This window comes from Engystomops pustulosus, chromosome 6 (assembly GCF_040894005.1).
Source record: "Engystomops pustulosus chromosome 6, aEngPut4.maternal, whole genome shotgun sequence".
NCBI lineage: Eukaryota > Metazoa > Chordata > Amphibia > Anura > Leptodactylidae > Engystomops > Engystomops pustulosus.
This window is the reverse complement of record NC_092416.1, coordinates 32544294-32571363: the sequence shown is the minus strand read 5'-3', so window position 1 is coordinate 32571363 and position 27070 is coordinate 32544294. Positions and strand designations below refer to the sequence as shown.

At 46.6% G+C, this 27070-nt stretch overlaps 1 protein-coding gene across 4 annotated transcripts in view; it reads right to left on the bottom strand.

The window, feature by feature from the left end:
* Window positions 1–27070, bottom strand: part of LOC140134852 (NXPE family member 1-like) — an 88274-nt gene that overhangs the window by 35848 nt on the left and 25356 nt on the right. For 2 of the 4 annotated variants that reach the window (XM_072155589.1, XM_072155591.1), the window contains exon 1: window positions 12617–12666. The exons of the other annotated variants lie outside the window; for them this stretch is intronic. The gene's annotated coding sequence lies outside the window, so the exon portion shown is untranslated. Of the gene's footprint in view, window positions 1–12616; window positions 12667–27070 lie in introns of those variants that run through there. 4 annotated transcript variants of the gene reach the window in all.

The following is a 27070-nucleotide window of genomic DNA, read 5'->3' as shown; positions in this document are numbered from 1 at the left end:
TACTCAGACCAGCCCTTCTGGCACCAACAACCATGCCACGTTCAAAGGCACTCAAATCACCTTTGTTCCCCATACTGATGCTTGGTTTGAACTGCAGGAGATTGTCTTGACCATGCCTACATGCCTAAATGCACTGAGTTGCTACCATGTGATTGGCTGATTAGAAATTAAGTGTTAACGAGCAGTTGGACAGGTGTACCTAATAAAGTGGCCGGTGAGTGTATGTAGAGTGTGCATGGTTTCAGTGTGTATGCAGTATATATGTAGTGTGTGCATGGTGTCAGTGTGTATACAGTATATATGTAGTGTGTGCATGGTGTCTGTGTGTGTATACAGTATATATGTAGTGTGTGCATGGTGTCTGTGTGTGTATACAGTATATATGTAGTGTGCATGGTGTCAGTGTGTGTATACAGTATATATGTAGTGTGTGCATGGTGTCAGGGTGTGTATACAGTATATATGTAGTGTGTGCATGGTGTCAGTGTGTGTATACAGTATATATGTAGTGTGTGCATGGTGTCAGGGTGTGTATACAGTATATATGTAGTGTGTGCATGGTGTCAGTGTGTGTATACAGTATATATGTAGTGTGTGCATGGTGTCAGTGTGTATACAGTATATATGTAGTGTGTGCATGGTGTCAGTGTGTGTATACAGTATATATGTAGTGTGTGCATGGTGTCAGTGTGTGTATACAGTATATATGTAGTGTGTGCATGGTGTCAGGGTATGTATACAGTATATATGTAGCAGACTGATGTGTCAGAAGAATTTTCATTTTTAGATGTTTTTTCTTTTTTCCTCTGTTTATTTCTCTCCTGCCAGGTGTGCACCACCGAAATTACATATATTATAATTATAAGGGAAGGGGAATGTGTAGGGAAAAGTACACTGCTTGGACACACCTCCTTATCAGAAGACTATTACTTATAGCTTTTCTTTACAACTCAATGGCGACTCATAATCTAGCTGACAGAGTAAAACAGAGATTTGTCAATCAGATCAGTGAAGCAAATAATTTCTTTTTGACACAAGAAGTCAACAACAGTGATAATAGCCCAGAGAGAGAGAACTAAACGAACTACTGCATAATTTCAAGGATCTGTCCATCAAACAATCGAGAGCTTGGTGGACGAAAAGGACACTAGAGCAATACCTCACGGAAAATCTTATTACGAGGGTCCTCAGAATCCCAATTTTTCAACTTATGAGCTGAGTAAACCAGAACTAAAAAATAAATGGGAAAATAGCCTAATAGAATGCTCTCGGACACTAATGCAGATTCTGATTGAGGATGAAAAACATATTCTGGAACAAATAATACCTCAAATTAGCAATACAGTAGAAAAATTAGAAAATATCGGTAAAACTACTGATAATTTTGAGGAAAAACTGCAGAGAACACTGACTCAAATAGAAAGAGCAGAAAACAAAATTAAGGTGAAGAAGAGACGAAAATATCAAAGAGATCAAAAAGATTATAAGACGGGACAGATTTATAACTGGGGGAAAAAATCTGATAGGGTACAGTACCGAAGAGATCAAGAGCAACCCCCCCGAAGTTAGTGAAGTAGAAACTAGCAATTACTCAGGTGCAGAAACAGAATCAGAGAACGAAGATAACAGAAGAGGAAAGTCAAAAGATCCCTCACCACAAATAAACAACTCTAATACTTTAGTAGCATCTTCCTCCCAAGAAGGACCCTCCCATTTTTTAAGGGACTGTTTAACCCCTTAACGCTCTGCGCCGTAGCTCTCCGGCGCAGAGGTATAAGGGATGTATGTAGAGGGCTCACGGGCTGAGTCCTCTTCATACAGAGGTGGGGGTTTTTGCATTTTGCAGAAAACCCCCACCGCTAATAACCGCGGTCGGTGCTTGCACTGATCGCGGCTAATGACCATGTGATTGCCGCCGGCAAAGTCGCCGGCGGCGTTTAATAAATGGCGCCGCCATCTTTGTTGCAATCGCCGCGCCCCCGAACGTCAGCGGGGGGCAGTGATCGGTTGCCATGGTAGCCTCGGGTCTTCTTTTGACACGGGGCTACATGGCTTCTGCAGATTCGTTACAATGAGCCAGTGGCTCATTGTAATGAATGTGCTGCAAAAATGCCATATATTGCAATACAGAAGTATTGCAGTATATGGTAGGAGCGATCTGACCATCTAGGGTTAATGTACCCTAGATGGTCTAAAAGATAGTGAAAAAAAAAAGAAAAAAAATAATAAAATATTAAAAATTCAAATCACCCCCCTTTCCCTAGAACGGATATAAAACATAATAAACTGTAAAAATTACAAACATATTAGGTATCGCCGCGTCCCAAAATGCCCGATCTATCAAAATATAAAAACGGTTACGGGCGGCGGTGACCTCCGAGACGGGAAATGGCGCCCAAATGTCCGAAATGCGACTTTTACACCTTTTTACATAACATAAAAAATGAAATAAAAAATGATCAAAATGTTGCACAGACCTCAAAATGGTAGCAATGAAAACGTCGCCTCATTTTGCAAAAAATTACCCCTCACACATCTCCGTGCGCCAAAGTATGAAAAAGTTATTAGCGTCAGAAGATGGCAAAAAATTTATTTTCTTTTTTGTACACATTCGTTTAATTTTTGAAAATGTATTAAAACACAATAAAACCTATATAAATTTGGTATCACCGCGATCACACCGAACCAAAGAATAAAGCTGAGGTGTTATTTTGAGTGCACAGTCAAAGTCGAAAAAACTGAGCCCACAAGAACGTTTGGAATTTCTTTTCAGCTTCGCAGTACACGGCATGTTAAAATAAATAATATTACGGGAAAGTAACATTTGTTACGCACAAAATAAGCCCTCACACAGGTCTGTACACGTAAAAATTAGAGATGAGCGAACATGCTCGTCCGAGCTTGATGCTCGGTCGAGCATTAGCGTACTCGAAACTGCTCGTTGCTCGGACGAATACTTCGCCCGCTCGAGAAAATGGCAGCTCCCGCCGTTTTGCTTTTTGGCGGCCAGAAACAGAGCCAATCACAAGCCAGGAGACTCTGCACTCCACCCAGCATGACGTGGTACCCTTACACGTCGATAGCAGTGGTTGGCTGGCCAGATCAGGTGACCCTGGGATAGACTAGCCGCTGCCCGCGCTGCTCGGATCATTCTGTGTCTGGATGCCGCTAGGGAGAGAGCTGCTGCTGGTCAGGGAAAGCGTTAGACTATTCTATTAGAATAGTGTTAGGCAGGAGTGATTCAACAAGAACCCAACAGCCCTTCTTAGGGCTACAATAACGTTATACTTTTTTTTTTTTTATTTGCAGCTAGTACCATATTGTGAGGAATTTGCAGGGGGACTTGCTACCGTTGTGTTTAGCTCTTAGTGACACACATATCCACCTCAAACACCAAAGTGGGAAAATTTATTAGGGGTTTGATTTTAATTAGGCACAGTCTGCCATTTACTTTTTATTTTACGTTTATTTTTTTAATAACTCAGTGTCATCTCATCTGGCATATTAGTGTGCTTTCATACTTGGCTAGAAAATAGCCATAGGAGAATCCAAACGGCTTACTTACGCCTACAGTAGCGTTATATATATTTGATTTCTGGTTGATCTGCTGGTGGCTGTACTTGCTGCAGTGCATCTACTAGCAAATTGTGAGCAATTTGTAGTGAGACTTGCGACCGCTGTGTTTTGCGCTTAGTGACGCACATATCCATTGCAAAGACCGAAGTGGGAAAATTTATTAGGGGTTGGATTTCAATTAGGCACAGTCTGCCATTTCCTTTTTTATTTTACGTTTATTTTGTTTAATAACTCAGCGTCATCTCATCTTGCATAGTAGTGTGCTTTCATACTTGGCTAGAAAATAGCCATAGGAGAATCCAAACGGCTTACTTACGCCTACAGTAGCGTTATATATATTTGATTTCTGGTTGATCTGCTGGTGGCTGTACTTGCTGCAGTGCATCTACTAGCAAATTGTGAGCAATTTGTAGTGAGACTTGCGACCGCTGTGTTTTGCGCTTAGTGACGCACATATCCATTGCAAAGACCGAAGTGGGAAAATTTATTAGGGGTTGGATTTCAATTAGGCACAGTCTGCCATTTCCTTTTTTATTTTATGTTTATTTTGTTTAATAACTCAGCGTCATCTCATCTGGCATAGTAGTGTGCTTTCATACTTGGCTAGAAAATAGCCATAGCAATAGGATAGCATCGTTTGGTTTTAAAAACTAAAAAACACAAAAAAAAAAAAAAAACACAAAAAAAAGTAAAAAAAAAATTAAAGTTATAACTCTCATTTTAAAAATGTTTAACCCGAGGGCTAGGGGTAGAGGACGAGGGCGGGGACGTGGGCGTCCAACTACTGCAGGGGTCAGAGGCCGTGGTCCTGGCCGGGGTGAGACACCACCTGCTTATGAGGGAGCAGGGGAACGCCGCAGAGCTACACTCCCTAGGTTCATGTCTGAAGTTACTGGGACTCGTGGTAGAGCACTGATGAGGCCAGAACAGTGCGAACAGGTGATGTCGTGGATTGCCGACAATGCTTCGAGCAATTTGTCCACCAGTCAGTCTTCCACGCAGTCCACCCATGTCACCGAAATCGGCACTCCTCCAGCTCCTGCACCTCAGCCTCCTCCCCCCCAGTCTGCCCCCTCCCAGGAAAATTTGCCATTTGAACCGGCATACTCTGAGGAACTGTTTTCTGGACCCTTCCCACACTCACAAACCACTTGTCCGGTTGCTGCTGAGCAATTTTCCGATGCCCAGGTTTTCCACCAGTCACAGTCTGTGGGTGATGATGACCTTCTTGACGTAGTGGAAGAAGTGTCTAAAGAGGTGTCCGACGATGAGGAGACACGGTTGTCAGACAGTGGGGAAGTTGTTGTCAGGGCAGGAAGTCCGAGGGGGGAGCAGACTGAGGAATCGGAGGATGATGAGGTGACAGACCCAAGCTGGGTTGAGAGGCCGGGTGAACACAGTGCTTCTGAGACGGAGGAGAGTCCTCGACCAGAACAGGTTGGAAGAGGCAGTGGTGGGGCCAGACGGAGAGGCAGGGCCAGAGCTGGTGCATCAGCGCCAAATGTGTCAACTAGTGAAGCTCCCGTGGCGAGGGCTCCTGCGGCGAGGGCTAGATTTTCCGAAGTCTGGAGGTTCTTTAAGGAAACACCGGATGACCGACGGACTGTGGTGTGCAACATTTGCCAAACCAGGATCAGCAGGGGTTCCACCACTACTAGCTTAACTACCACCAGTATGCGCAGGCATATGAATGCTAAACACCCCACTCAGTGGCAACAAGCCCGTTCACCTCCGGCCGTGCACACCACTGCTCCTTCCCCTGTGTCAGCTGATAGTCAGCCCCCTTCCCAGGACCCTGCCACAAAAACCCCATCGTCGCCTCCACGATCCTCCACAGCATCCACCAGCGTTCAGCTCTCCATACCCCAGACGCTGGAGCGGAAACGCAAATATAGTGCAACCCACTCGCACGCCCAAGCCCTTAATGTCCACATCTCCAGATTGCTTAGCCTGGAGATGCTGCCCTATAGGCTAGTAGAGACCGAGGCCTTTCGCAACCTCATGGCGGCGGCCGCCCCTCGGTATTCGGTCCCCAGCCGCCACTACTTTTCCCGATGTGCCGTCCCAGCCCTGCACCAGCACGTGTCAGACAACATCATCCGTGCCCTGACCAACGCCGTTTCTGACAAGGTCCACCTGACCACGGACACGTGGACGAGTGCTGCCGGGCAGGGCCACTATATATCGCTGACGGCACATTGGGTTAACTTGGTGGAGGCTGGTCATATACTGCCGACGCCGAGGATTGCGGGGCCTACCTCGGTCCAGGTGTTTCAGGCCTATTATGCCTGCTCCTCCTCCCACCCCTCCTCCACCTCCTCCTCCGAACTACCATCCGTGGGCATGGCGCCATCAGTCGCTAGCTCTAGGCACAGCAGCAGTGCCGTCGCTAAGCGACAGCAGGCGGTGCTCAAACTGCTGAGCCTAGGCGATAAAAGGCACACCGCCCAAGAACTATTACAGGGCATCACGGCGCAGACTGATCTGTGGCTGGCACCGCTGAACCTGAAGCCAGGCATGGTTGTGTGTGACAACGGCCGTAACCTGGTGGCGGCTCTGCAACTCGGCAGACTGACACATGCGCCATGCCTGGCCCATGTGTTAAATCTGATAGTTCAGCGTCTCCTCAAGACATACCCCAATCTGTCTGATTTGCTCACGAAGGTGCGCCGCATCTGTGCGCATTTCAGGAAGTCCAGCACAGATGCTGCCACTCTCAGGGCAGCGCAGCGCCGCCTCCAACTGCCCGCTCACCGACTGTTGTGCGACGTGCCCACGAGGTGGAATTCAACACTGACCATGTTATCCAGAGTTTACCAGCAGCGCCGAGCGATTGTAGACTGCCAGATGTCAACTTCCACCAGAACTGGTAGTCAGGTCAGTCAGCTTCCTCAAGTCTACAATGAGGAGTGGACGTGGATGTCTGATATCTGTCAGGTGCTGAGTAATTTTGAGGAGTCAACACAGATGGTCAGTGGCGATGCCGCCATCATCAGCCTCACCATCCCGCTGCTTGGCCTGTTGAAAAACTCTCTGATCAGCATGAAGTCGGAAGCTTTGCGCTCGTCACAAGAGACGGGGGAAGAAGATTCCCTTGTTGATAGCCAAAGCACCCTTAGGTCTGTTTCTCAGCGCATATCGGAGGAGGTGGAGGTGGAGGAGGATGAGGAGGAAGAGGAGGAGAATGTTGGCGAGACACAAGAGGGGACCATTGTTGAGTCCTTCACTGTTCAGCGTGTATGGGCAGAAGAAGAGGAGTTGGAGGAGTTGGAGGAGGAGGAAATGGACAGTCAGGCCAGTGAGGGGAGTGAATTCTTACGCGTTGGTACTCTGGCGCATATGGCAGATTTCATGCTAGGCTGCCTATCCCGTGACCCTCGCGTTCAAAGAATTTATTCCAGCACCGATTACTGGGTGTTCACTCTCCTGGACCCACGGTACAAGCAAAATCTTTCCACTCTCATCCCTGGAGAGGAAAGGAGTGTGAGAATGCATGAATACCAGCAGGCCCTGGTTCACAAGCTGAAACAGTATTTCCCTTCTGACAGCGCTAGCGGCAGAGTGCGTAGTTCTGCGGGACAAGTAGCGAGGGAGAGTAGGCGAGCAGGCAGCTTGTCCAGCACTGGCAAGGGTACGCTTTACAAGGCTTTTGCCAGCTTTATGTCACCCCAGCAAGACACTGTCACCTGTCCCCAGTCTCGGCAGAGTAGGGCTGATCTTTACAGAAAGATGGTGAGGGAGTACGTAGCTGACCATACCATCGTCCTAAATGATCACACAGCTCCCTACAACTACTGGGTTTCAAAGCTGGACATGTGGCACGAACTGGCGCTGTACGCCTTGGAGGTTCTTGCCTGCCCTGCCGCTAGCGTCTTGTCCGAGCGGGTTTTCAGTGCAGCTGGTGGCATCATCACCGATAAGCGTACACGCCTGTCGACTGACAGCGCTGACAGGCTGATGCTTATTAAGATGAATAAAGTCTGGATTTCTCATAATTTCCAATCTCCACCAGGTGAAGGAAGCTCAACCTGAATAATTTATCCACTCCTCCTCCTCCTCATTTTCCTCCTTCTCCTCCTCTTTGTACAGTAAAGCAGAGGAAACTGGCTATTTTTTGACAGGGCCCACTGGCTCTAGCTATAGTACTTTATGCATTTAATTTTTCTGGAGGGCCACCTACCCGGTCCTCTGTTTTAAACAATTTTTGGGAGTGCCACATACAGGCACTCAATCTATTCAATTTTTCTGGAGGGCCACCTACCTGCTCCTCTGGTTTGAAAACTTTTTTGGACTGCCACATACAGGCACTCAATCTATTCAATTATACTGGAGGGCCACCTACCTGCTCCTCTGGTTTGAAAAGTTTTTTGGACTGCCACATACAGGCACTCAATCTATTCAATTTTTCTGGAGGGCCACCTACCCGCTCCTCTGGTTTGAAAACTTTTTTGGACTGCCGTCTGCCACATACAGGCACTCAATCTATTCCATTTTACTGGAGGGCCACCTACCTGCTCCTCTGGTTTGAAAACTTTTTTGGACTGACACATACAGGCACTCAATCTATTTCATTTTTCTGGAGGGCCACCTACCTGCTCCTCTGGTTTGAAAACTTTTTTGGACTGCCACATACAGGCACTATCCAAATTAAATTGTCTCCATAGCAGCCTCCACACGTTGTCTCCATTGCTACCTCCAAAAGTCGTCCATATAGCTGCCTCCATACATCGTCCCCTTATCAAACGAGGTGTGTCAGGCAGAAATGTGGGTTGTTTTCATGGATTCCACATCAAAGTTGTTAACTTTGTCGCCACCCTGCTGTGTTATCCACAAAATATACTGGCAAACTTTTATCATTTACCAATATTATTTCAGCGCTTCTTGCGCATCTGTTTACATTCCCCTCACCCGCCATATCCTAAACTTATAAGAACGCTACTACACTTGATCTTATACAAAAGGTTCTTAGAAGTGCTGTTTGGGGAGTAGCCTAGAGACAGGGGCTTGGATTGGCGAAAGCTCGCCTGGCAGCGGAGCGCCAGCTCCATGCGCATCATGCGCTTCTTGCGCATCTGTTCAATCCTTCTCACCCGCCATATCCCAAACTTATAAGAACGCTACTACACTTAACTTGGTGCAGGCTGGGACCGAGTCTGACCCTGGGGCTGGTCATATACTGCCGACGCAGAGAATTGCGGGGCCTACCTCGGTCCAGGTCTCAAAGGTCTAGTATACCTCCTCCTCCTCCCACCCCTCCTCCACCTCCTCCTCCTCCGAATTACCATCCGTGGCCATGGCGCCATCAGTCGGTAGCTCTAGGCACAGCAGCAGTGCCGTCGCTAAGCGACAGCAGGCGGTGCTCAAACTGCTGAGCCTAGGCGATAAAAGGCACACCGCCCAAGAGCTATTACAGGGCATTCCACATCAAACTTGTTAACTTTGTCGCCACCCTGCTGTGTAATCCACAAAATATACTTGCAAACTTTTATCATTTACCGATATTATTTCAGCGCTTCTTGCGCATCTGTTTACATTCCCCTCACCCGCCATATCCTAAACTTATAAGAACGCTACTACACTTGATCTTATACAAAAGGTTCTTAGAAGTGCTGTTTGGGGAGTAGCCTAGAGACAGGGGCTTGGATTGGCGAAAGCTCGCCTGGCAGCGGAGCGCCAGCTCCATGCCAAGATCCAACTAACATAGTTTTAACTGCAGCACCTTTAATCTACTACTAGTTCACTGCCTCCATACATGGTCCCCTTATCAAACGAGCTGTGTCAGGCAGAATTTTGGGTTGTTTTCATGGCTTCCATGTTAACTTTGTCGCCACCCTGCTGTGTAATCCACAAAATATACTGGCAAACTTTTATCATGTACCGATATTATTTGAGCGCTTCTTGCTCACCTCCTTTGGTTCCTCTCTGCCACCCATTGGTTTGAAGCCTGAGTCCATTTAGAGTATGTCGCCATGCCACTCTCTAGCCTGCCGCTGCTGCCGCTGCCTCTGCATGCCGTCCCCTATAGTGTCAGGGTCAATTATTGGATGTTTTACATGCTATCTAGCTTCATTCTGTCACTCTGTCATGGCCATGCTGTTGCCCATAATTTTGGCATAATGGTGCGATTAAGCAGCCTCAGAGGCATCCATGCATGCTGCCCCTGCTGTTTCCTGTCCATTTCCGTGGTGTTTCCATCCTTTTCTGAGGTTCCCAGGTGTTTGGCCAAGCTTCCCTGTGCAGAGCCTTGGTCCCCTTGAAAAATGCTCGAGTCTCCCATTGACTTCAATGGGGCTCGTTATTCGAGACGAGCACTCGAGCATCGGGAAAAGTTCGTCTCGAATAACGAGTACCCGAGCATTTTAGTGCTCGCTCATCTCTAGTAAAAATGAAAAAGTTATGGATTTTTGAAGTTGGAGAGCGAGAAATGAGCCGAAAAACCCTGCCTCCTTAAGGGGTTAAAATGGGGCTTCAGAGAACAAAGAAGAGGTCAGAACTACCACAGAGGGAGATCGAGAGGGAGAGGGAGAGGGAAATACTAAATTGTGAAACAAAAATGGGTACTAATAACATGCAAATAATAAACCTTTCAAAACATGTATTAACAGGAGCTCAAGCTAGCCTACTAAAGAAAGGCTTGAATTTTTGTTTACCCAGACGTCTCAACAAATTTGAGTGCATAAAGGATCTACGTCTTTTCGGAAGGAAATTAATTTATAAAAAGATCTTTACGTCAAAATCGAAGGATCTACTGGATGACAATATAACAGACATGGAGAAGGAAGCCTTAGAATATCTGGAATCTCTGTCATCAGAAAATCTCTACAGTAATAATATAGATACAGATCTAGATGTTTTACTGAACCTGATCTCAGATCAAGATGATAGAGAAACTGAAATCTCAAAACAATATAAAAAGAAAATATTAAAACCTAAATCTCAAAGAATGCCCCCTCTTGACAAAATCCCACATATAAAAGTATTCCTGGACTTAGTAACAGCAGGCATCATGGCACTCCCAGAAGACAATTTCAAAGATAATCTGACAAAAAATGAGAGAGAAGCACTTAAAGAGTTGAAAGATCTAGACAGTGTAGTCTTCAAAAAGTCAGATAGGTGGGAATGTGGTTCTGTGGCCAAAAGACCTTTATGTAGCAGAAGCAAATAAACAATTACACAACAAAAAATGCTACAAAGCGCTGCGGGCAGACCCTAGTGTAGAATTCCTAAAGGAATATGAAACTCTGATTGCGGAAGGGATGGAGAATGGAGCCATAACCAAACAGGAGAAAAACTTTTTGGAAAATAAACATCCTAAAGTGGCGACTTTCTATATGTTACCTAAAGTTCACAAGAATTTAGAACGACCCCCTGGACGACCTATTGTGTCGGGCATTGGCTGCCTTATAGAAAAGGCAAGCCAATGGCTCAACAGGATGCCCAGAATGCCCATTTGCCTAGAACCATCCAGGGCATCCCAAAAGGAGAATTCTTGAGGCTGAGGAGAAACTGCTCTACTTTTGAGAAGTTCAAAGAAGGGGCAAAAAACGCCTTAAACAACGTCACTACAGTAACAGATCAATAAAAATTGCTTATAACACAGCGCTGAGAACGGATAGAAAAATTCTACTTAAAGTAAAAGAAAAAGATGAAGAAATAAGATTCATCACCCGTTTTCATACCCAATGGACAGAAATGAAAACTATCTTAGGAAAACATTGGGAAATTTTACAAGCAGACCCAGATCTCAAGAGCTGTATAAGTAAAAAAAAAAAAAAGCAAGCTGTGGATATAGGAAGAGTGTCACGATAGGAGATCAGATTACAAGCAGTCATTTTGTCCACACAAAAAAATCCCCGAAAAAAACAAATATCCAGGCTTCTTTCCATGTGGTATGTGCACAGGATGCCAAATTCTCACAAAGAAGAAAGATTTTTTGGATGACAAGGGAAATGTAATTCCAATACACATTACATGTGCATCAAAAGGCATTATTTATATACTGCAATGCACATGTAATCTCCATTATGTGGGAAAAACCAAGAGAGAACTCAGAGTAAGAATCAGAGAACACCTGAATAAAATAAAAAACTGTACAAAAGAAGAAGAAAAATGCAGAAGAGAAAAGGTCATTTTTCAACCAACACCAGTAGCCAGACACATGAATGTGGTCCATAAAGGAAAAATCAGTGAATTGAAAGGATGGGCCATCTGTCAAAAAAAAAAAAACTTAATATCAGAGGAGGAGATTTGGATAAGATCCTTCTTCGGAAGGAAAGCGAATGGATTTTTAAAATTAACTCCTTCAAAATGAATCCTTCAATTTTGGATGCTTCTTATAATAAAGTGACAAGCACTAGGTCAGGCATACCAACACCTGGCTATGGTAAAGGACCTTCTTATATTCCTCAGGGGAATCCTCCCCCTCTATGTGTCCTGGAGACACAATGGTGGTAACACTATTTTCCCTTCGAAGTAACGTTGCCCCCTTCTAATAAGGAAATGAAAATTTCTCTGCAATTCCCACATCATTTGATATTCCTACAACTATGTAATCAATATTACAACTGATAAGACACGACTAACAAGTAAAAGGATTTAAACAATATCGATAAAAGTTCCTTTGATGGGATCAACAAATATACAAAAACAGAATAACAAAAATATTCAATAATAAAAATAATTATTATTCTTATTTTTTTTTTATATGCAAATGGATTCTCTATTAAATAATAAATCTCATCATATATACATAAGAATAGTATTACCATTAAGATACTGTCAGCATCGACTATGAATACGCCATAAAAACTGAAAGAAAATGCTCTAAAAATAATGGAACAATGAATCCAATCCGATGGGTGACGAGATATGTCAATCATTCTGATTAGACTAAAAAGTGCCAGGAAACGGGCGCCGACACCCCCAGATGAAGCCGCAATATGGCGGCGAAACGGCCGTAGGGTATTTTTAGGGAAAGTTCTAAAATTGTAAGGAGGGAGATATAGCAATAAGTCCTAGTGTTAGATAGCGGCACACTTACGGCATAGAAGAAGCAGTGAAGCCGCAGCTGCTTGTCACTCATATGGAAGAGTGAGACCGTGCTGCTGTGGTAGTGCAGTCTTGACACGGTGATCGCTTGCTACACGGACTGCCTCTGACAACCCTGCATGAGCACGCAGCAATAGAGGAGCAGCAATACTAGTGATGCGAACATCGTTCCCAGAAACATTAAATACAATACTATACGCTGCACTCAACATAATACAGTGTGCGCAGGACAACACTCTGTGCACGCATTATCTATAACAAACAGTGTTGCCAAAAGTCCCTTAGCCCGAACAGACAAACCATTCTAAATAACGAGCTGGGAGATTAGAAATAGTGCAACACTGTTTTATTGCAAATGAGATACAAAGTATTAATAAAGCAAACACAGGACATTATACTACAAACAACATCTACAAAGTTGAATAACGATCCCCTCTAATAAATCCCTCAATATAAGGGAATCCATGCAAGTCAAATAACAGGGGTCAGTCTCAGCATGGAAGCGGAGAACATCCCTTGAACTTTTCCTATTTGTTTAGAATTCTTGTTCACAATTACTATTTATTTTAAATATAATTAATAAAAGCGATGTTTTACTGCCACTTTTCCCTACACTTTCCCCTTCCCTTATAATTATAATAGAGTATATATGTAGTGTGTGCATGGTGTCAGTGTGTATACAGTATATATGTAGTGTGTGCATGGTGTCAGGGTGTGTATACAGTATATATGTAGTGTGTGCATGGTGTCAGTGTGTGTATACAGTATATATGTAGTGTGTGCATGGTGTCAGTGTGTATACAGTATATATGTAGTGTGTGCATGGTGTCAGTGTGTATACAGTATATATGTAGTGTGTGCATGGTGTCAGTGTGTATACAGTATATATGTAGTGTGTGCATGGCGTCAGTGTGTGTATACAGTATATATGTAGTGTGTGCATGGTGTCAGTGTGTATACAGTATATATGTAGTGTGTGCATGGTGTCAGGGTGTGTATACAGTATATATGTAGTGTGTGCATGGTGTCAGTGTGTATACAGTATATATGTAGTGTGTGCATGGTGTCAGTGTGTGTATACAGTATATATGTAGTGTGTGCATGGTGTCAGGGTGTGTATACAGTATATATGTAGTGTGTGCATGGTGTCTGGGTGTGTATACAGTATATATGTAGTGTGTGCATGGTGTCAGTGTGTGTATACAGTATATATGTAGTGTGTGCATGGTGTCAGGGTGTGTATACAGTATATATGTAGTGTGTGCATGGTGTCAGTGTGTGTATACAGTATATATGTAGTGTGTGCATGGTGTCAGGGTGTGTATACAGTATATATGTAGTGTGTGCATGGTGTCAGTGTGTATATAGTATATATGTAGTGTGCATGGTGTCAGTATGTGTATACAGTATATATGTAGTGTGTGCATGGTGTCAGTGTGTGTATACAGTATATATGTAGTGTGTGCATGGTGTCAGGGTGTGTATACAGTATATATGTAGTGTGTGCATGGTGTCAGTGTATGTATACAGTATATATGTAGTGTGTGCATGGTGTCAGTGTGTATACACAGTATATATGTAGTGTGTGCATGGTGTCAGTGTGTGTATACAGTATATATGTAGTGTGTGCATGGTGTCAGGGTGTGTATATAGTATATATGTAGTGTGTGCATGGGGTCAGTGTGTGTATACAGTATATATGTAGTGTGTGCATGGTGTCAGTGTGTGTATACAGTATATATGTAGTGTGTGCATGGTGTCAGTGTGTGTATACAGTATATATGTAGAGTGTGCATGGTGTCAGTGTGTGTATACAGTATATATGTAGTGTGTGCATGGTGTCAGTGTGTATACAGTATATATGTAGTGTGTGCATGGTGTCAGTGTGTGTATACAGTATATATGTAGTGTGTGCATGGCGTCAGTGTGTGTATACAGTATATATGTAGTGTGTGCATGGTGTCAGTGTGTATACAGTATATATGTAGTGTGTGCATGGTGTCAGTGTGTATACAGTATATATGTAGTGTGTGCATGGTGTCAGTGTGTGTATACAGTATATATGTAGTGTGTGCATGGCGTCAGTGTGTGTATACAGTATATATGTAGTGTGTGCATGGTGTCAGTGTGTATACAGTATATATGTAGTGTGTGCATGGTGTCAGTGTGTGTATACAGTATATATGTAGTGTGTGCATGGTGTCAGTGTGTGTATACAGTATATATGTAGTGTGTGCATGGTGTCAGGGTGTGTATACAGTATATATGTAGTGTGTGCATGGTGTCATTGTGTGTATACAGTATATATGTAGTGTGTGCATGGTGTCAGTGTGTGTATACAGTATATATGTAGTGTGTGCATGGTGTCAGTGTGTGTATACAGTATATATGTAGTGTGTGCATGGTGTCAGTGTGTGTATACAGTGTATATGTGGTGTGTGCATGGTGTCAGTGTGTATATAGTATATATGTAGTGTGCATGGTGTCAGTATGTGTATACAGTATATATGTAGTGTGTGCATGGTGTCAGTGTGTGTATACAGTATATATGTAGTGTGTGCATGGTGTCAGGGTGTGTATACAGTATATATGTAGTGTGTGCATGGTGTCAGTGTATGTATACAGTATATATGTAGTGTGTGCATGGTGTCAGTGTGTATACACAGTATATATGTAGTGTGTGCATGGTGTCAGTGTGTGTATACAGTATATATGTAGTGTGTGCATGGTGTCAGGGTGTGTATATAGTATATATGTAGTGTGTGCATGGGGTCAGTGTGTGTATACAGTATATATGTAGTGTGTGCATGGTGTCAGTGTGTGTATACAGTATATATGTAGTGTGTGCATGGTGTCAGTGTGTGTATACAGTATATATGTAGTGTGTGCATGGCGTCAGTGTGTGTATACAGTATATATGTAGTGTGTGCATGGTGTCAGTGTGTATACAGTATATATGTAGTGTGTGCATGGTGTCAGTGTGTATACAGTATATATGTAGTGTGTGCATGGTGTCAGTGTGTGTATACAGTATATATGTAGTGTGTGCATGGCGTCAGTGTGTGTATACAGTATATATGTAGTGTGTGCATGGTGTCAGTGTGTATACAGTATATATGTAGTGTGTGCATGGTGTCAGTGTGTGTATACAGTATATATGTAGTGTGTGCATGGTGTCAGTGTGTGTATACAGTATATATGTAGTGTGTGCATGGTGTCAGGGTGTGTATACAGTATATATGTAGTGTGTGCATGGTGTCATTGTGTGTATACAGTATATATGTAGTGTGTGCATGGTGTCAGTGTGTGTATACAGTATATATGTAGTGTGTGCATGGTGTCAGTGTGTGTATACAGTATATATGTAGTGTGTGCATGGTGTCAGTGTGTGTATACAGTGTATATGTGGTGTGTGCATGGTGTCAGTGTGTATATAGTATATATGTAGTGTGCATGGTGTCAGTGTGTGTATACAGTATATATGTAGTGTGTGCATGGTGTCAGTGTGTGTATACAGTATATATGTAGTGTGTGCATGGTGTCAGGGTGTGTATACAGTATATATGTAGTGTGTGCATGGTGTCAGTGTGTATACAGTATATATGTAGTGTGTGCATGGTGTCAGTGTGTGTATACAGTATATATGTAGTGTGTGCATGGTGTCAGGGTGTGTATACAGTATAGATGTAGTGTGTGCATGGTGTCAGTGTGTGTATACAGTATATATGTAGTGTGTGCATGGTGTCAGGGTGTGTATACAGTATATATGTAGTGTGTGCATGGTGTCATTGTGTGTATACAGTATATATGTAGTGTGTGCATGGTGTCAGTGTGTGTATACAGTATATATGTAGTGTGTGCATGGTGTCAGTGTGTGTATACAGTATATATGTAGTGTGTGCATGGTGTCAGTGTGTGTATACAGTGTATATGTGGTGTGTGCATGGTGTCAGTGTGTATATAGTATATATGTAGTGTGCATGGTGTCAGTGTATGTATACAGTATATATGTAGTGTGTGCATGGTGTCAGTGTGTGTATACAGTATATATGTAGTGTGTGCATGGTGTCAGGGTGTGTATACAGTATATATGTAGTGTGTGCATGGTGTCAGTGTGTATACAGTATATATGTAGTGTGTGCATGGTGTCAGTGTGTGTATACAGTATATATGTAGTGTGTGCATGGTGTCAGGGTGTGTATCCAGTATAGATGTAGTGTGTGCATGGTGTCAGTGTGTGTATACAGTATATATGTAGTGTGTGCATGGTGTCAGTGTGTGTATACAGTATATATGTAGTGTGTGCATGGTGTCAGTGTGTGTATACAGTATATATGTAGTGTGTGCATGGCGTCAGTGTGTGTATACAGTATATATGTAGTGTGTGCATGGTGTCAGTGTGTGTATACAGTATATATGTAGAGTGTGCATGGTGTCAGTGTGTATACAGTATATATGTAGTGTTTGCATGGTGTCAGTGTGTGTATACAGTATATATGTAATGTGTGCATGGTGTCAGTGTGTGTATACAGTATATATGTAGAGTGTGCATGGCGCCAGTGTGTGTATACAGTATATATGTAGAGTGTGCATGGTGTCAGTGTGTGTATACAGTATATATGTAGTGTGTGCATGGTGTCAGTGTGTGTATACAGTATATATGTAGAGTGTGCATGGTGTCAGTGTGTATACAGTATATATGTAGTGTGTACATGGTGTCAGTGTGTATACAGTATATATGTAGTGTGTACATGGTGTCAGTGTGTATATAGTATATATGTAGTGTGTGCATGGTGTCAGTGTGTGTATACAGTATATATGTAGAGTGTGCATGGTGTCAGTGTGTGTATACAGTATATATGTAGTGTGTGCATGGTGTCAGTGTGTGTATACAGTATATATGTAGAGTGTGCATGGTGTCAGTGTGTGTATATAGTATATATGTAGTGTGTGCATGGTGTCAGTGTGTGTATACAGTGTATATGTGGTGTGTGCATGGTGTCAGTGTGTATATAGTATATATGTAGTGTGCATGGTGTCAGTGTGTGTATACAGTATATATGTAGTGTGTGCATGGTGTCAGTGTGTGTATACAGTATATATGTAGTGTGTGCATGGTGTCAGTGTGTATACAGTATATATGTAGTGTGTGCATGGTGTCAGTGTGTATACAGTATATATGTAGTGTGTGCATGGTGTCAGTGTGTATACAGTATATATGTAGTGTGTGCATGGTGTCAGTGTGTATACAGTATATATGTAGTATGTGCATGGTGTCAGTGTGTATACAGTATATATGTAGTGTGTACATGGTGTCAGTGTGTATACAGTATATATGTAGTGTGTACATGGTGTCAGTGTGTATATAGTATATATGTAGTGTGTGCATGGTGTCAGTGTGTGTATACAGTATATATGTAGAGTGTGCATGGTGTCAGTGTGTGTATACAGTATATATGTAGTGTGTGCATGGTGTCAGTGTGTGTATACAGTATATATGTAGAGTGTGCATGGTGTCAGTGTGTGTATATATGCATACCTCCCAACCGTCCCGATTTCAGCGTGACAGTTTTAACCCCTGTCCCGCTGGCACAGGTGACTAGGATAAAGTCCCAATTATTCCCTCCCTTCCCCGTGCTACCTGTGGGTGTCCTGGCTCCGTGTCCTCCCCCATCAACGCCCCCTCCCCCTCCTTCCCCCTCTCACTGCCACATGATGTAGCAGTGCCGGGAGTGTGCAGCAGCAACAGCAGCCGTGATGTCAGGTATCTGTTCCGTCACTGCTGTCTGCATAGGCAGCTAAAGTGTTAAATACTTTAACTCTCATAGACCCCCTGCCAAATAGGACCCCCCCTCCCTCAGTGCCTGCTATTCTGCTTTTATTTTACTACATGTGACTTAACCCCTTAACCACCAGGCCCTTATTTATTTTTGCGTTTCCATTTTTCATTCCCCACTTTCAATATTCCATAACTTGCTATTTTTCCATGGGCAGAGTTGTGTGCGGCTTGTTTTCTGTGTAACACATAGGGGCACATTTACTTACCTGGTCCGTTCGCGATCCAGCGGCGCGTTCTCTGCGCTGGATTCGGGTCCGGCCGGGATTCATCAATGCAGTTCCTCCGCCGTCCACCAGGTGGCGCTGCTGCGCTGAAGTCCGCTGGAATGCCTCGAAATACACCGGCCTACCCAGGATGAAGGTGAGTGAATTTTTCGCGACACAATTTTTTTTTTAAATGCGGCGGTTTTTCCGAATACGTCGGGTTTTCGTTCGGCCACGCCCCCCGATTTCCGTCGCGCGCATGCCGGCGCCGATGCGCCAAATTCCGATCGCGTGCGCCAAAAACCCGGGGCAATTCAGGTACAATCGGCGCAAAACGGAAATATTCGGGTAACACGTCGGGAAAACGCGAATCGGGCCCTTAGTAAATGACCCCCATTGTCCTCTCTAGTAACGGTATTAAATATTCTGCGCCGTGTACAGGGAAGTGAGAAAAAATCCAAATGCAGTGATATTGGTGAAAAAACGCATTTGCGCCATTTTCTTTTGTTCCGTTTCTACAGATTTCACTGTGCGCCCCACATGACACCTCTGCTTTATTCTTTGGTCGGTACAATCACAGAGACACCACATTTATAGAAGAATTATTATGTTTTAGATTTAAAAAAAAATGTAAATCTTTTGTAGAAAAAAAAATTCTTAATTTTGCCATATTTTGGGGCCAATAACTTTTCTATACTTCGGTGTGCGGAGCTGTGTAAAGAGGACCTGTCACCCTGAAAAATGGTACTAGGAGGGCGCGTTCACACGGTGCGTTTTGTCCTGTGTTTTCATTGCGTTTGAAACGCATTACAACAGCTGAGGAGAGGTGATTTGCCTAATTACATTACTGTTAATGTTTCCGTTTACAGAATGCACTCTAAACGCAATGTCAACACATGCGTTAACAAGCGTAAACAGTAATGTTATTAGGCAAATCGCCTCTCCTCAGCTGTTGTAATGCGTTTCAAACGCAATGAAAACGCAGGCAAAACGCAACGTGTGAACACGCCCAGAGATGTTACTAAAGTAAGCAGCTCCTAGTGCTAAGACAGAAGCAGCGGTGTTATACTGATAGCGTTACTGGAAACACTGCTGCGGTGTACACTAGAAACGCCAGACCTTTCTCAAAGGGTCCGACATATTCATGAGGGGGCGCTCCCTCTTCCCTTAAACGCCCCGCTCGTTCCATAGGTCGGCGGTGACTACCGCGTGTCAAGCGGCAGTCACCACCCACAATCCCGCCCCCTCATGAATACGCCACTTTGAGAGCGGTCCGGCGTTTGTAGTGTACAGCGCGGCAGTGTTAGTTAGCGTTATCAGAGGTTTCTGTGTAACACCGCTGCGTTTGGTTCAGCACTAGGAGCTGATTACTTTAGTAACATCTCCTAGTGCTGATTTTCTGGGTGACAGGTCCTCTTTAAGGTGTAATTTTTGCGGTATGAGATGACATTTACATTAATACCATTTTGGGGACATCTTATTGAGCGGGTGCACGGAGCATGTCACAATATTTCAGTGCATCCGCCACAGTGTGTGTTATTTGTGTCTTCCAGGACCGTGCCTGCTGTGGACTACTTCAGATTCAAAGGATTACATCGATGACCGACATTTCTAACAAATAAAATGGTCAACGAGGGTGTGTCTGCGTTTTTTGTTCAATTAAATTTATATTTGTTAAAAACGGTGTGATTTATTTTTTTGCGACACTCTTCATAGTTCGCCACAGTAATGGTGCTGGCAAGATGACGGCGCTCATTACTAAGGGTTGGCCATAGTGTTTATCCTCATCCTCCCCACATAGCCTGCACATCTATGTCCTCATCCACCCCACACAGCCTGCACATCTATGTCCTCATCCACCCCACACAGCCTGCACATCTATGTCCTCATCAAGCCCCACACAGCCTGCTCATCTATGTTCTCATACAGCCCCACACAGCCTGCACATCTTTGTCCTCATCAAGCCCCACACAGCCTGCACATCTTTGTCCTCATCAAGCCCCACACAGCCTGCTCATCTATGTTCTCATACAGCCCCACACAGCCGGCACATCTATGTCCTCATACACCCCGCTAAGCCTGCACATCTATGTCCTCATCCTCCCCACACAGCCGGCACATCTATGTCTTCATCCAGCCCCACACAGCCTGCACATCTATGTCCTCATAAAGCCTCACACAGCCTGCACATCTATGCCCTCATCCACCCCACACAGCCTGCACATCTATGTCCTCATCCAGCCCCATACAGCCTGCACATCTATGTCCTCATCCACCTCACACAGCCTGCACATCTATGTCCTCATCCACCCCACACAGCCTGCACATCTATGTCCTCATCCTCCCCACACAGCCTGCACATCTATGCCTCATCCAGCCTCACACAGCCTGCACATCTATGTCCTCATCCAGCCCCACACAGCCCCCACATCTATGTCCTCATCCAGCCCCACACAGCCTGCACATCTATGTCCTCATCCAGCCCCACACAGCCTGCACATCTATGTCCTCACCCTCCCCACACAGCCTGCACATCTATGCCCTCATCCAGCCCCACACAGCCTGCACATCTATGTCCTCATCCAGCCCCACACAGCCTTCACATATATGTCCTCATCCTCCCCACACAGCCTGCACATATATTTCCTCATCCACCCAACACAGCCTGCACATCTATGTCCTCATCCAGCCCCACACAGCCTGCACATCTATGTCCTCACCCTCCCCACACAGCCTGCACATCTATGTCCTCACCCTCCCCACACAGCCTGCACATCTATGTCCTCATCCAGCCCCACACAGCCTGCACATCTATGTCCTCATCCAGCCCCACACAGCCTGCACATCTATGTCCTCACACTCCCCACACAGCCTGCACATCTATGCCCTCATCCAGCCCCACACAGCCTGCACATCTATGTCCTCATCCAGCCCCACACAGCCTTCACATATATGTCCTCATCCTCCCCACACAGCCTGCACATATATGTCCTCATCCATCCCCACACAGCCTGCACATCTATGCCTCATACAGCCCCACACAGCCTGCACATCTATGTCCTCATCCAGCTCCACACAGCCTGCACATCTATGCCCTCATCCACCCCACACAGCCTGCACATCTATGTCCTTATCCAGCCCCACACAGCCTGCACATCTATGTCCTTATCCCGCCCCATACAGCCTGCACATCTATGTCCTCATCCACCCCACACAGCCTGCACATCTATGTCCTCATCCACCCCACACAGCCTGCTCATCTATGTCCTCATCCTCCCCACACAGCCTCCACATCTATGTCCTCATCCTCCCCACACAGCCTGCACATCCATGTCCTCACCCAGCCCCACACAGCCTGCACATCTATGTCCTCATCCTCCCCACACAGCCTGCACATCTATGTCCTCATCCTCCCCACACAGCCTCCACATCTATGCCTCATCCTCCCCACACAGCCTGCACATCTATGTCCTCATCCTCCCCACACAGCCTGCACATCTATGTCCTCATTCAGTCCCACACAGCCTGCACATCTATGTCCTCATCCAGCCCCACACAGTCTGCACATCTATGTCCTCATCCTCCCCACACAGCCTGCACATCCATGTCCTCACCCAGCCCCACACAGCCTGCACATCCATGTCCTCACCCAGCCCCACACAGCCTGCACATCTATGTCCTCATCCTCCCCACACAGCCTACACATCTATGTCCTCATCCTCCCCACACAGCCTGCACATCTATGTCCTCATCCTCCCCACACAGCCTGCACATCTATGTCCTCATCCTCCCCACACAGCCTGCACATCTATGTCCTCATCCTCCCCACACAGCCTACACATCTATGCCCTCATCCACCCCACACAGCCTGCACATCTATGTCCTTATCCAGCCCCACACAGCCTGCACATCTATGTCCTTATCCCGCCCCATACAGCCTGCACATCTATGTCCTCATCCACCCCACACAGCCTGCACATCTATGTCCTCATCCACCCCACACAGCCTGCTCATCTATGTCCTCATCCTCCCCACACAGCCTCCACATCTATGTCCTCATCCTCCCCACACAGCCTGCACATCCATGTCCTCACCCAGCCCCACACAGCCTGCACATCTATGTCCTCATCCTCCCCACACAGCCTGCACATCTATGTCCTCATCCTCCCCACACAGCCTCCACATCTATGCCTCATCCTCCCCACACAGCCTGCACATCTATGTCCTCATCCTCCCCACACAGCCTGCACATCTATGTCCTCATCCTCCCCACACAGCCTGCACATCCATGTCCTCACCCAGCCCCACACAGCCTGCACATCTATGTCCTAATCCTCCCCACACAGCCTGCACATCTATGTCCTCATCCTCCCCACACAGCCTCCACATCTATGCCTCATCCTCCCCACACAGCCTGCACATCTATGTCCTCATCCTCCCCACACAACCTGCACATCTACGTCCTCATCCTCCCCACACAGCCTCCACATCTATGTCCTCATCCTCCCCACACAGCCTGCACATCCATGTCCTCACCCAGCCCCACACAGCCTGCACATCTATGTCCTCATCCTCCCCACACAGCCTGCACATCTATGTCCTCATCCTCCCCACACAGCCTACACATCTATGTCCTCATCCTCCCCACACAGCCTGCACATCTATGTCCTCATCCTCCCCACACAGCCTGCACATCTATGTCCTCATCCTCCCCACACAGCCTACACATCTATGTCCTCATCCTCCCCACACAGCCTGCACATCTATGTCCTCATCCTCCCCACACAGCCTGCACATCTATGTCCTCATCCTCCCCATACAGCCTGCACATCTATGTCCTCATCCACCCCACACAGTCTGCAAATCTATGTCCTCATCCAGCCCCACACAACCTGCACATCTATGTCCTCATCCTCCCCACACAGCCTCCACATCTATGTCCTCATCCTCCCCACACAGCCTGCACATCTATGTCCTCATCCTTTCCACACAGCCTGCACATCTATGCCCTCATCCACCCCACACAGCCTGCACATCTATGTCCTCATCCAGTCCCACACAGCCTGCACATCTATGTCCTCATCCACCCCACACAGCCTGCACATCTATGTCCTCATCCAGCCCCACACAGCCTGCACATCTATGCCCTCATCCTCCCCACACAGCCTGCACATCTATGTCCTCATCCACCCCACACAGCCTGCACATCTATGTCCTCATCCTCCCCACACAGCCTGCACATCCATGCCTTCATCCAGCCCCACACAGCCTTCATATATATGTCCTCATCCTCCCCACACAGCCTGCACATCTATGCCCTCATCCAGCCCCACACAGCCTGCACATCTATGTCCTCATCCACCCCACACAGCCTGCACATCTATGTCCTCATCCTCCCCACACAGCCTGCACATCTGTGTCCTCATCCTCCCCACACAGCCTGCACATCTATGTCCTCATCCTCCCCACACAGCCTGCACATCTATGCCTCATCCAGTCCACACAGCCTGTACATCTATGCCTCATACAGCCCCACACAGCCTGCACATCTATGTCCTCATCCTCCCCACACAGCCTGCACATCTATGTCCTCATCCACCCCAACACAGCCTGTACATCTATGTCCTCATCCTCCCCACACAGCCTGCACATCTATGTCCTCATCCACCCCACACAGCCTGCACATCTGTGTCCTCATCCACCCCACACAGCCTGCACATCTATGTCCTCATCCACCCCACACAGCCTGCACATCTGTGTCCTCATCCACCCCACACAGCCTGCACATCTATGTCCTCATCCTTCCCACACAGCCTGCACATCTATGCCTCATACAGCCCCACACTGCCTGCACATCTATGTCTTCATCCACCCCACACAGCCTGCACATCTATGCCTCATACAGCCCCACACAGCTTGCACATCTACGTCCTCATCCTCCCCACACAGCCGGCACATCTATGTCCTCATCCAGCCCCACACAGCCTGCACATCTATGTCCTCATCCACCCCACACAGCCTGCACATCTATGTCCTCATCCTCCCCACACAGCCTGCACATCTATGTCATCATCCTCTCCACACAGCCTGCACATCTATGTCCTCATCCACCCCACACAGTCTGCACATCTATGTCCTCATCCAGCCCCACACAGCCTGCACATCTATGTCCTCATCCAGCCCCACACAGCCTGCACATCTATGTCCTCATCCACCCCACACAGCCTGCACATCTATGTCCTCATCCTCCCCACACAGCCTGCACATCTATGTCATCATCCTCTCCACACAGCCTGCACATCTATGTCCTCATCCACCCCACACAGTCTGCACATCTATGTCCTCATCCACCCCACACAGCCTGCACATCTATGTCCTCATCCTCCCCACACAGCCTGCACATCTATGTCATCATCCTCTCCACACAGCCTGCACATCTATGTCCTCATCCACCCCACACAGCCTGCACATCTATGTCCTCATCCACCCCACACAGCCTCCACATCTATGTCCTCATGCTTCCCACACAACCTGCACATCTATGTCCTCATCCTCCCCACACAGCCTGCACATCTATGTCCTCATCCTCCCCACACAGCCTGCACATCTATGTCCTCATCCTCCCCACACAGCCTGCACATCTATGTCCTCATCCTCCCCACACAGCCTGCACATCTATGTCCTCATCCACCCCACACAGCCTGCACATCTATGTCCTTATCCAGCCCCACACAGCCTGCACATCTATGTCCTCATCCACCCCACACAGCCTGCACATCTATGTCCTCATCCAGCCCACACAGCCTGCACATTTATGTCCTCATCCTCCCCACACAGCCTGCACATCTATGTCCTCATCCTCCCCACACAGCCTGCACATCTATGTCCTCATCCTTCCCACACAGCCTGCACATCTATGTCCTCATCCTCCCCACACACCCTGCACATCTATGTCCTCATCCTCCCCACACAGCCTGCACATCTATGTCTTCATCCAGTTTCACACAGCCTGCACATCTATGTCCTTATCCAGCCCCACACAGCCTGCACATCTATGTCCTCATCCTCCCCACACAGCCTGCACATCTATGTCCTCATCCTTCCCACACAGCCTACACATCTATGTCCTCATCCACCCCACACAGCCTGCACATCTATGTCCTTATCCAGCCCCACACAGCCTGCACATCTATGCCCTCATCCACCCCACACAGCCTGCACATCTATGTCCTCACCCTCCCCACACAGCCTGCACATCTATGCCCTCATCCAGCCCCACACAGCCTGCACATCTATGTCCTCATCCAGCCCCACACAGCCTTCACATATATGTCCTCATCCTCCCCACACAGCCTGCACATGTATGTCCTCATCCATCCCCACACAGCCTGCACATCTATGCCTCATACAGCCCCACACAGCCTGCACATCTATGTCCTCATCCAGCCCCACACAGCCTGCACATCTATGCCCTCATCCACCCCACACAGCCTGCACATCTATGTCCTTATCCAGCCCCACACAGCCTGCACATCTATGTCCTTATCCCGCCCCATACAGCCTGCACATCTATGTCCTCATCCACCCCACACAGCCTGCACATCTATGTCCTCATCCTCCCCACACAGCCTGCACATCTATGTCCTCATCCACCCCACACAGTCTGCAAATCTATGTCCTCATCCTCCCCACACAGCCTGCACATCTATGTCCTCATCCACCCCACACAGCCTCCACATCTATGTCCTCATCCTCCCCACACAGCCTGCACATCCATGTCCTCACCCAGCCCCACACAGCCTGCGCATCTATGTCCTCATCCTCCCCACACAGCCTGCACATCTATGTCCTCATCCTCCCCACACAGCCTACACATCTATGTCCTCATCCTCCCCACACAGCCTGCACATCTATGTCCTCATCCTCCCCACACAGCCTACACATCTATGTCCTCATCCTCCCCACACAGCCTGCACATCTATGTCCTCATCCTCCCCACACAGCCTGCACATCTATGTCCTCATCCTCCCCACACAGCCTGCACATCTATGTCCTCATCCACCCCACACAGTCTGCAAATCTATGTCCTCATCCAGCCCCACACAACCTGCACATCTATGTCCTCATCCTCCCCACACAGCCTCCACATCTATGTCCTTATCCTCCCCACACAGCCTGCACATCCATGTCCTCACCCAGCCCCACACAGCCTGCACATCTATGTCCTCATCCTCCCCACACAGCCTGCACATCTATGTCCTCATCCTCCCCACACAGCCTGCACATCTATGTCCTCATCCTCCCCACACAGCCTGCACATCTATGCCCTCATCCACCCCACACAGCCTGCACATCTATGTCCTTATCCAGCCCCACATAGCCTGCACATCTATGTCCTCATCCA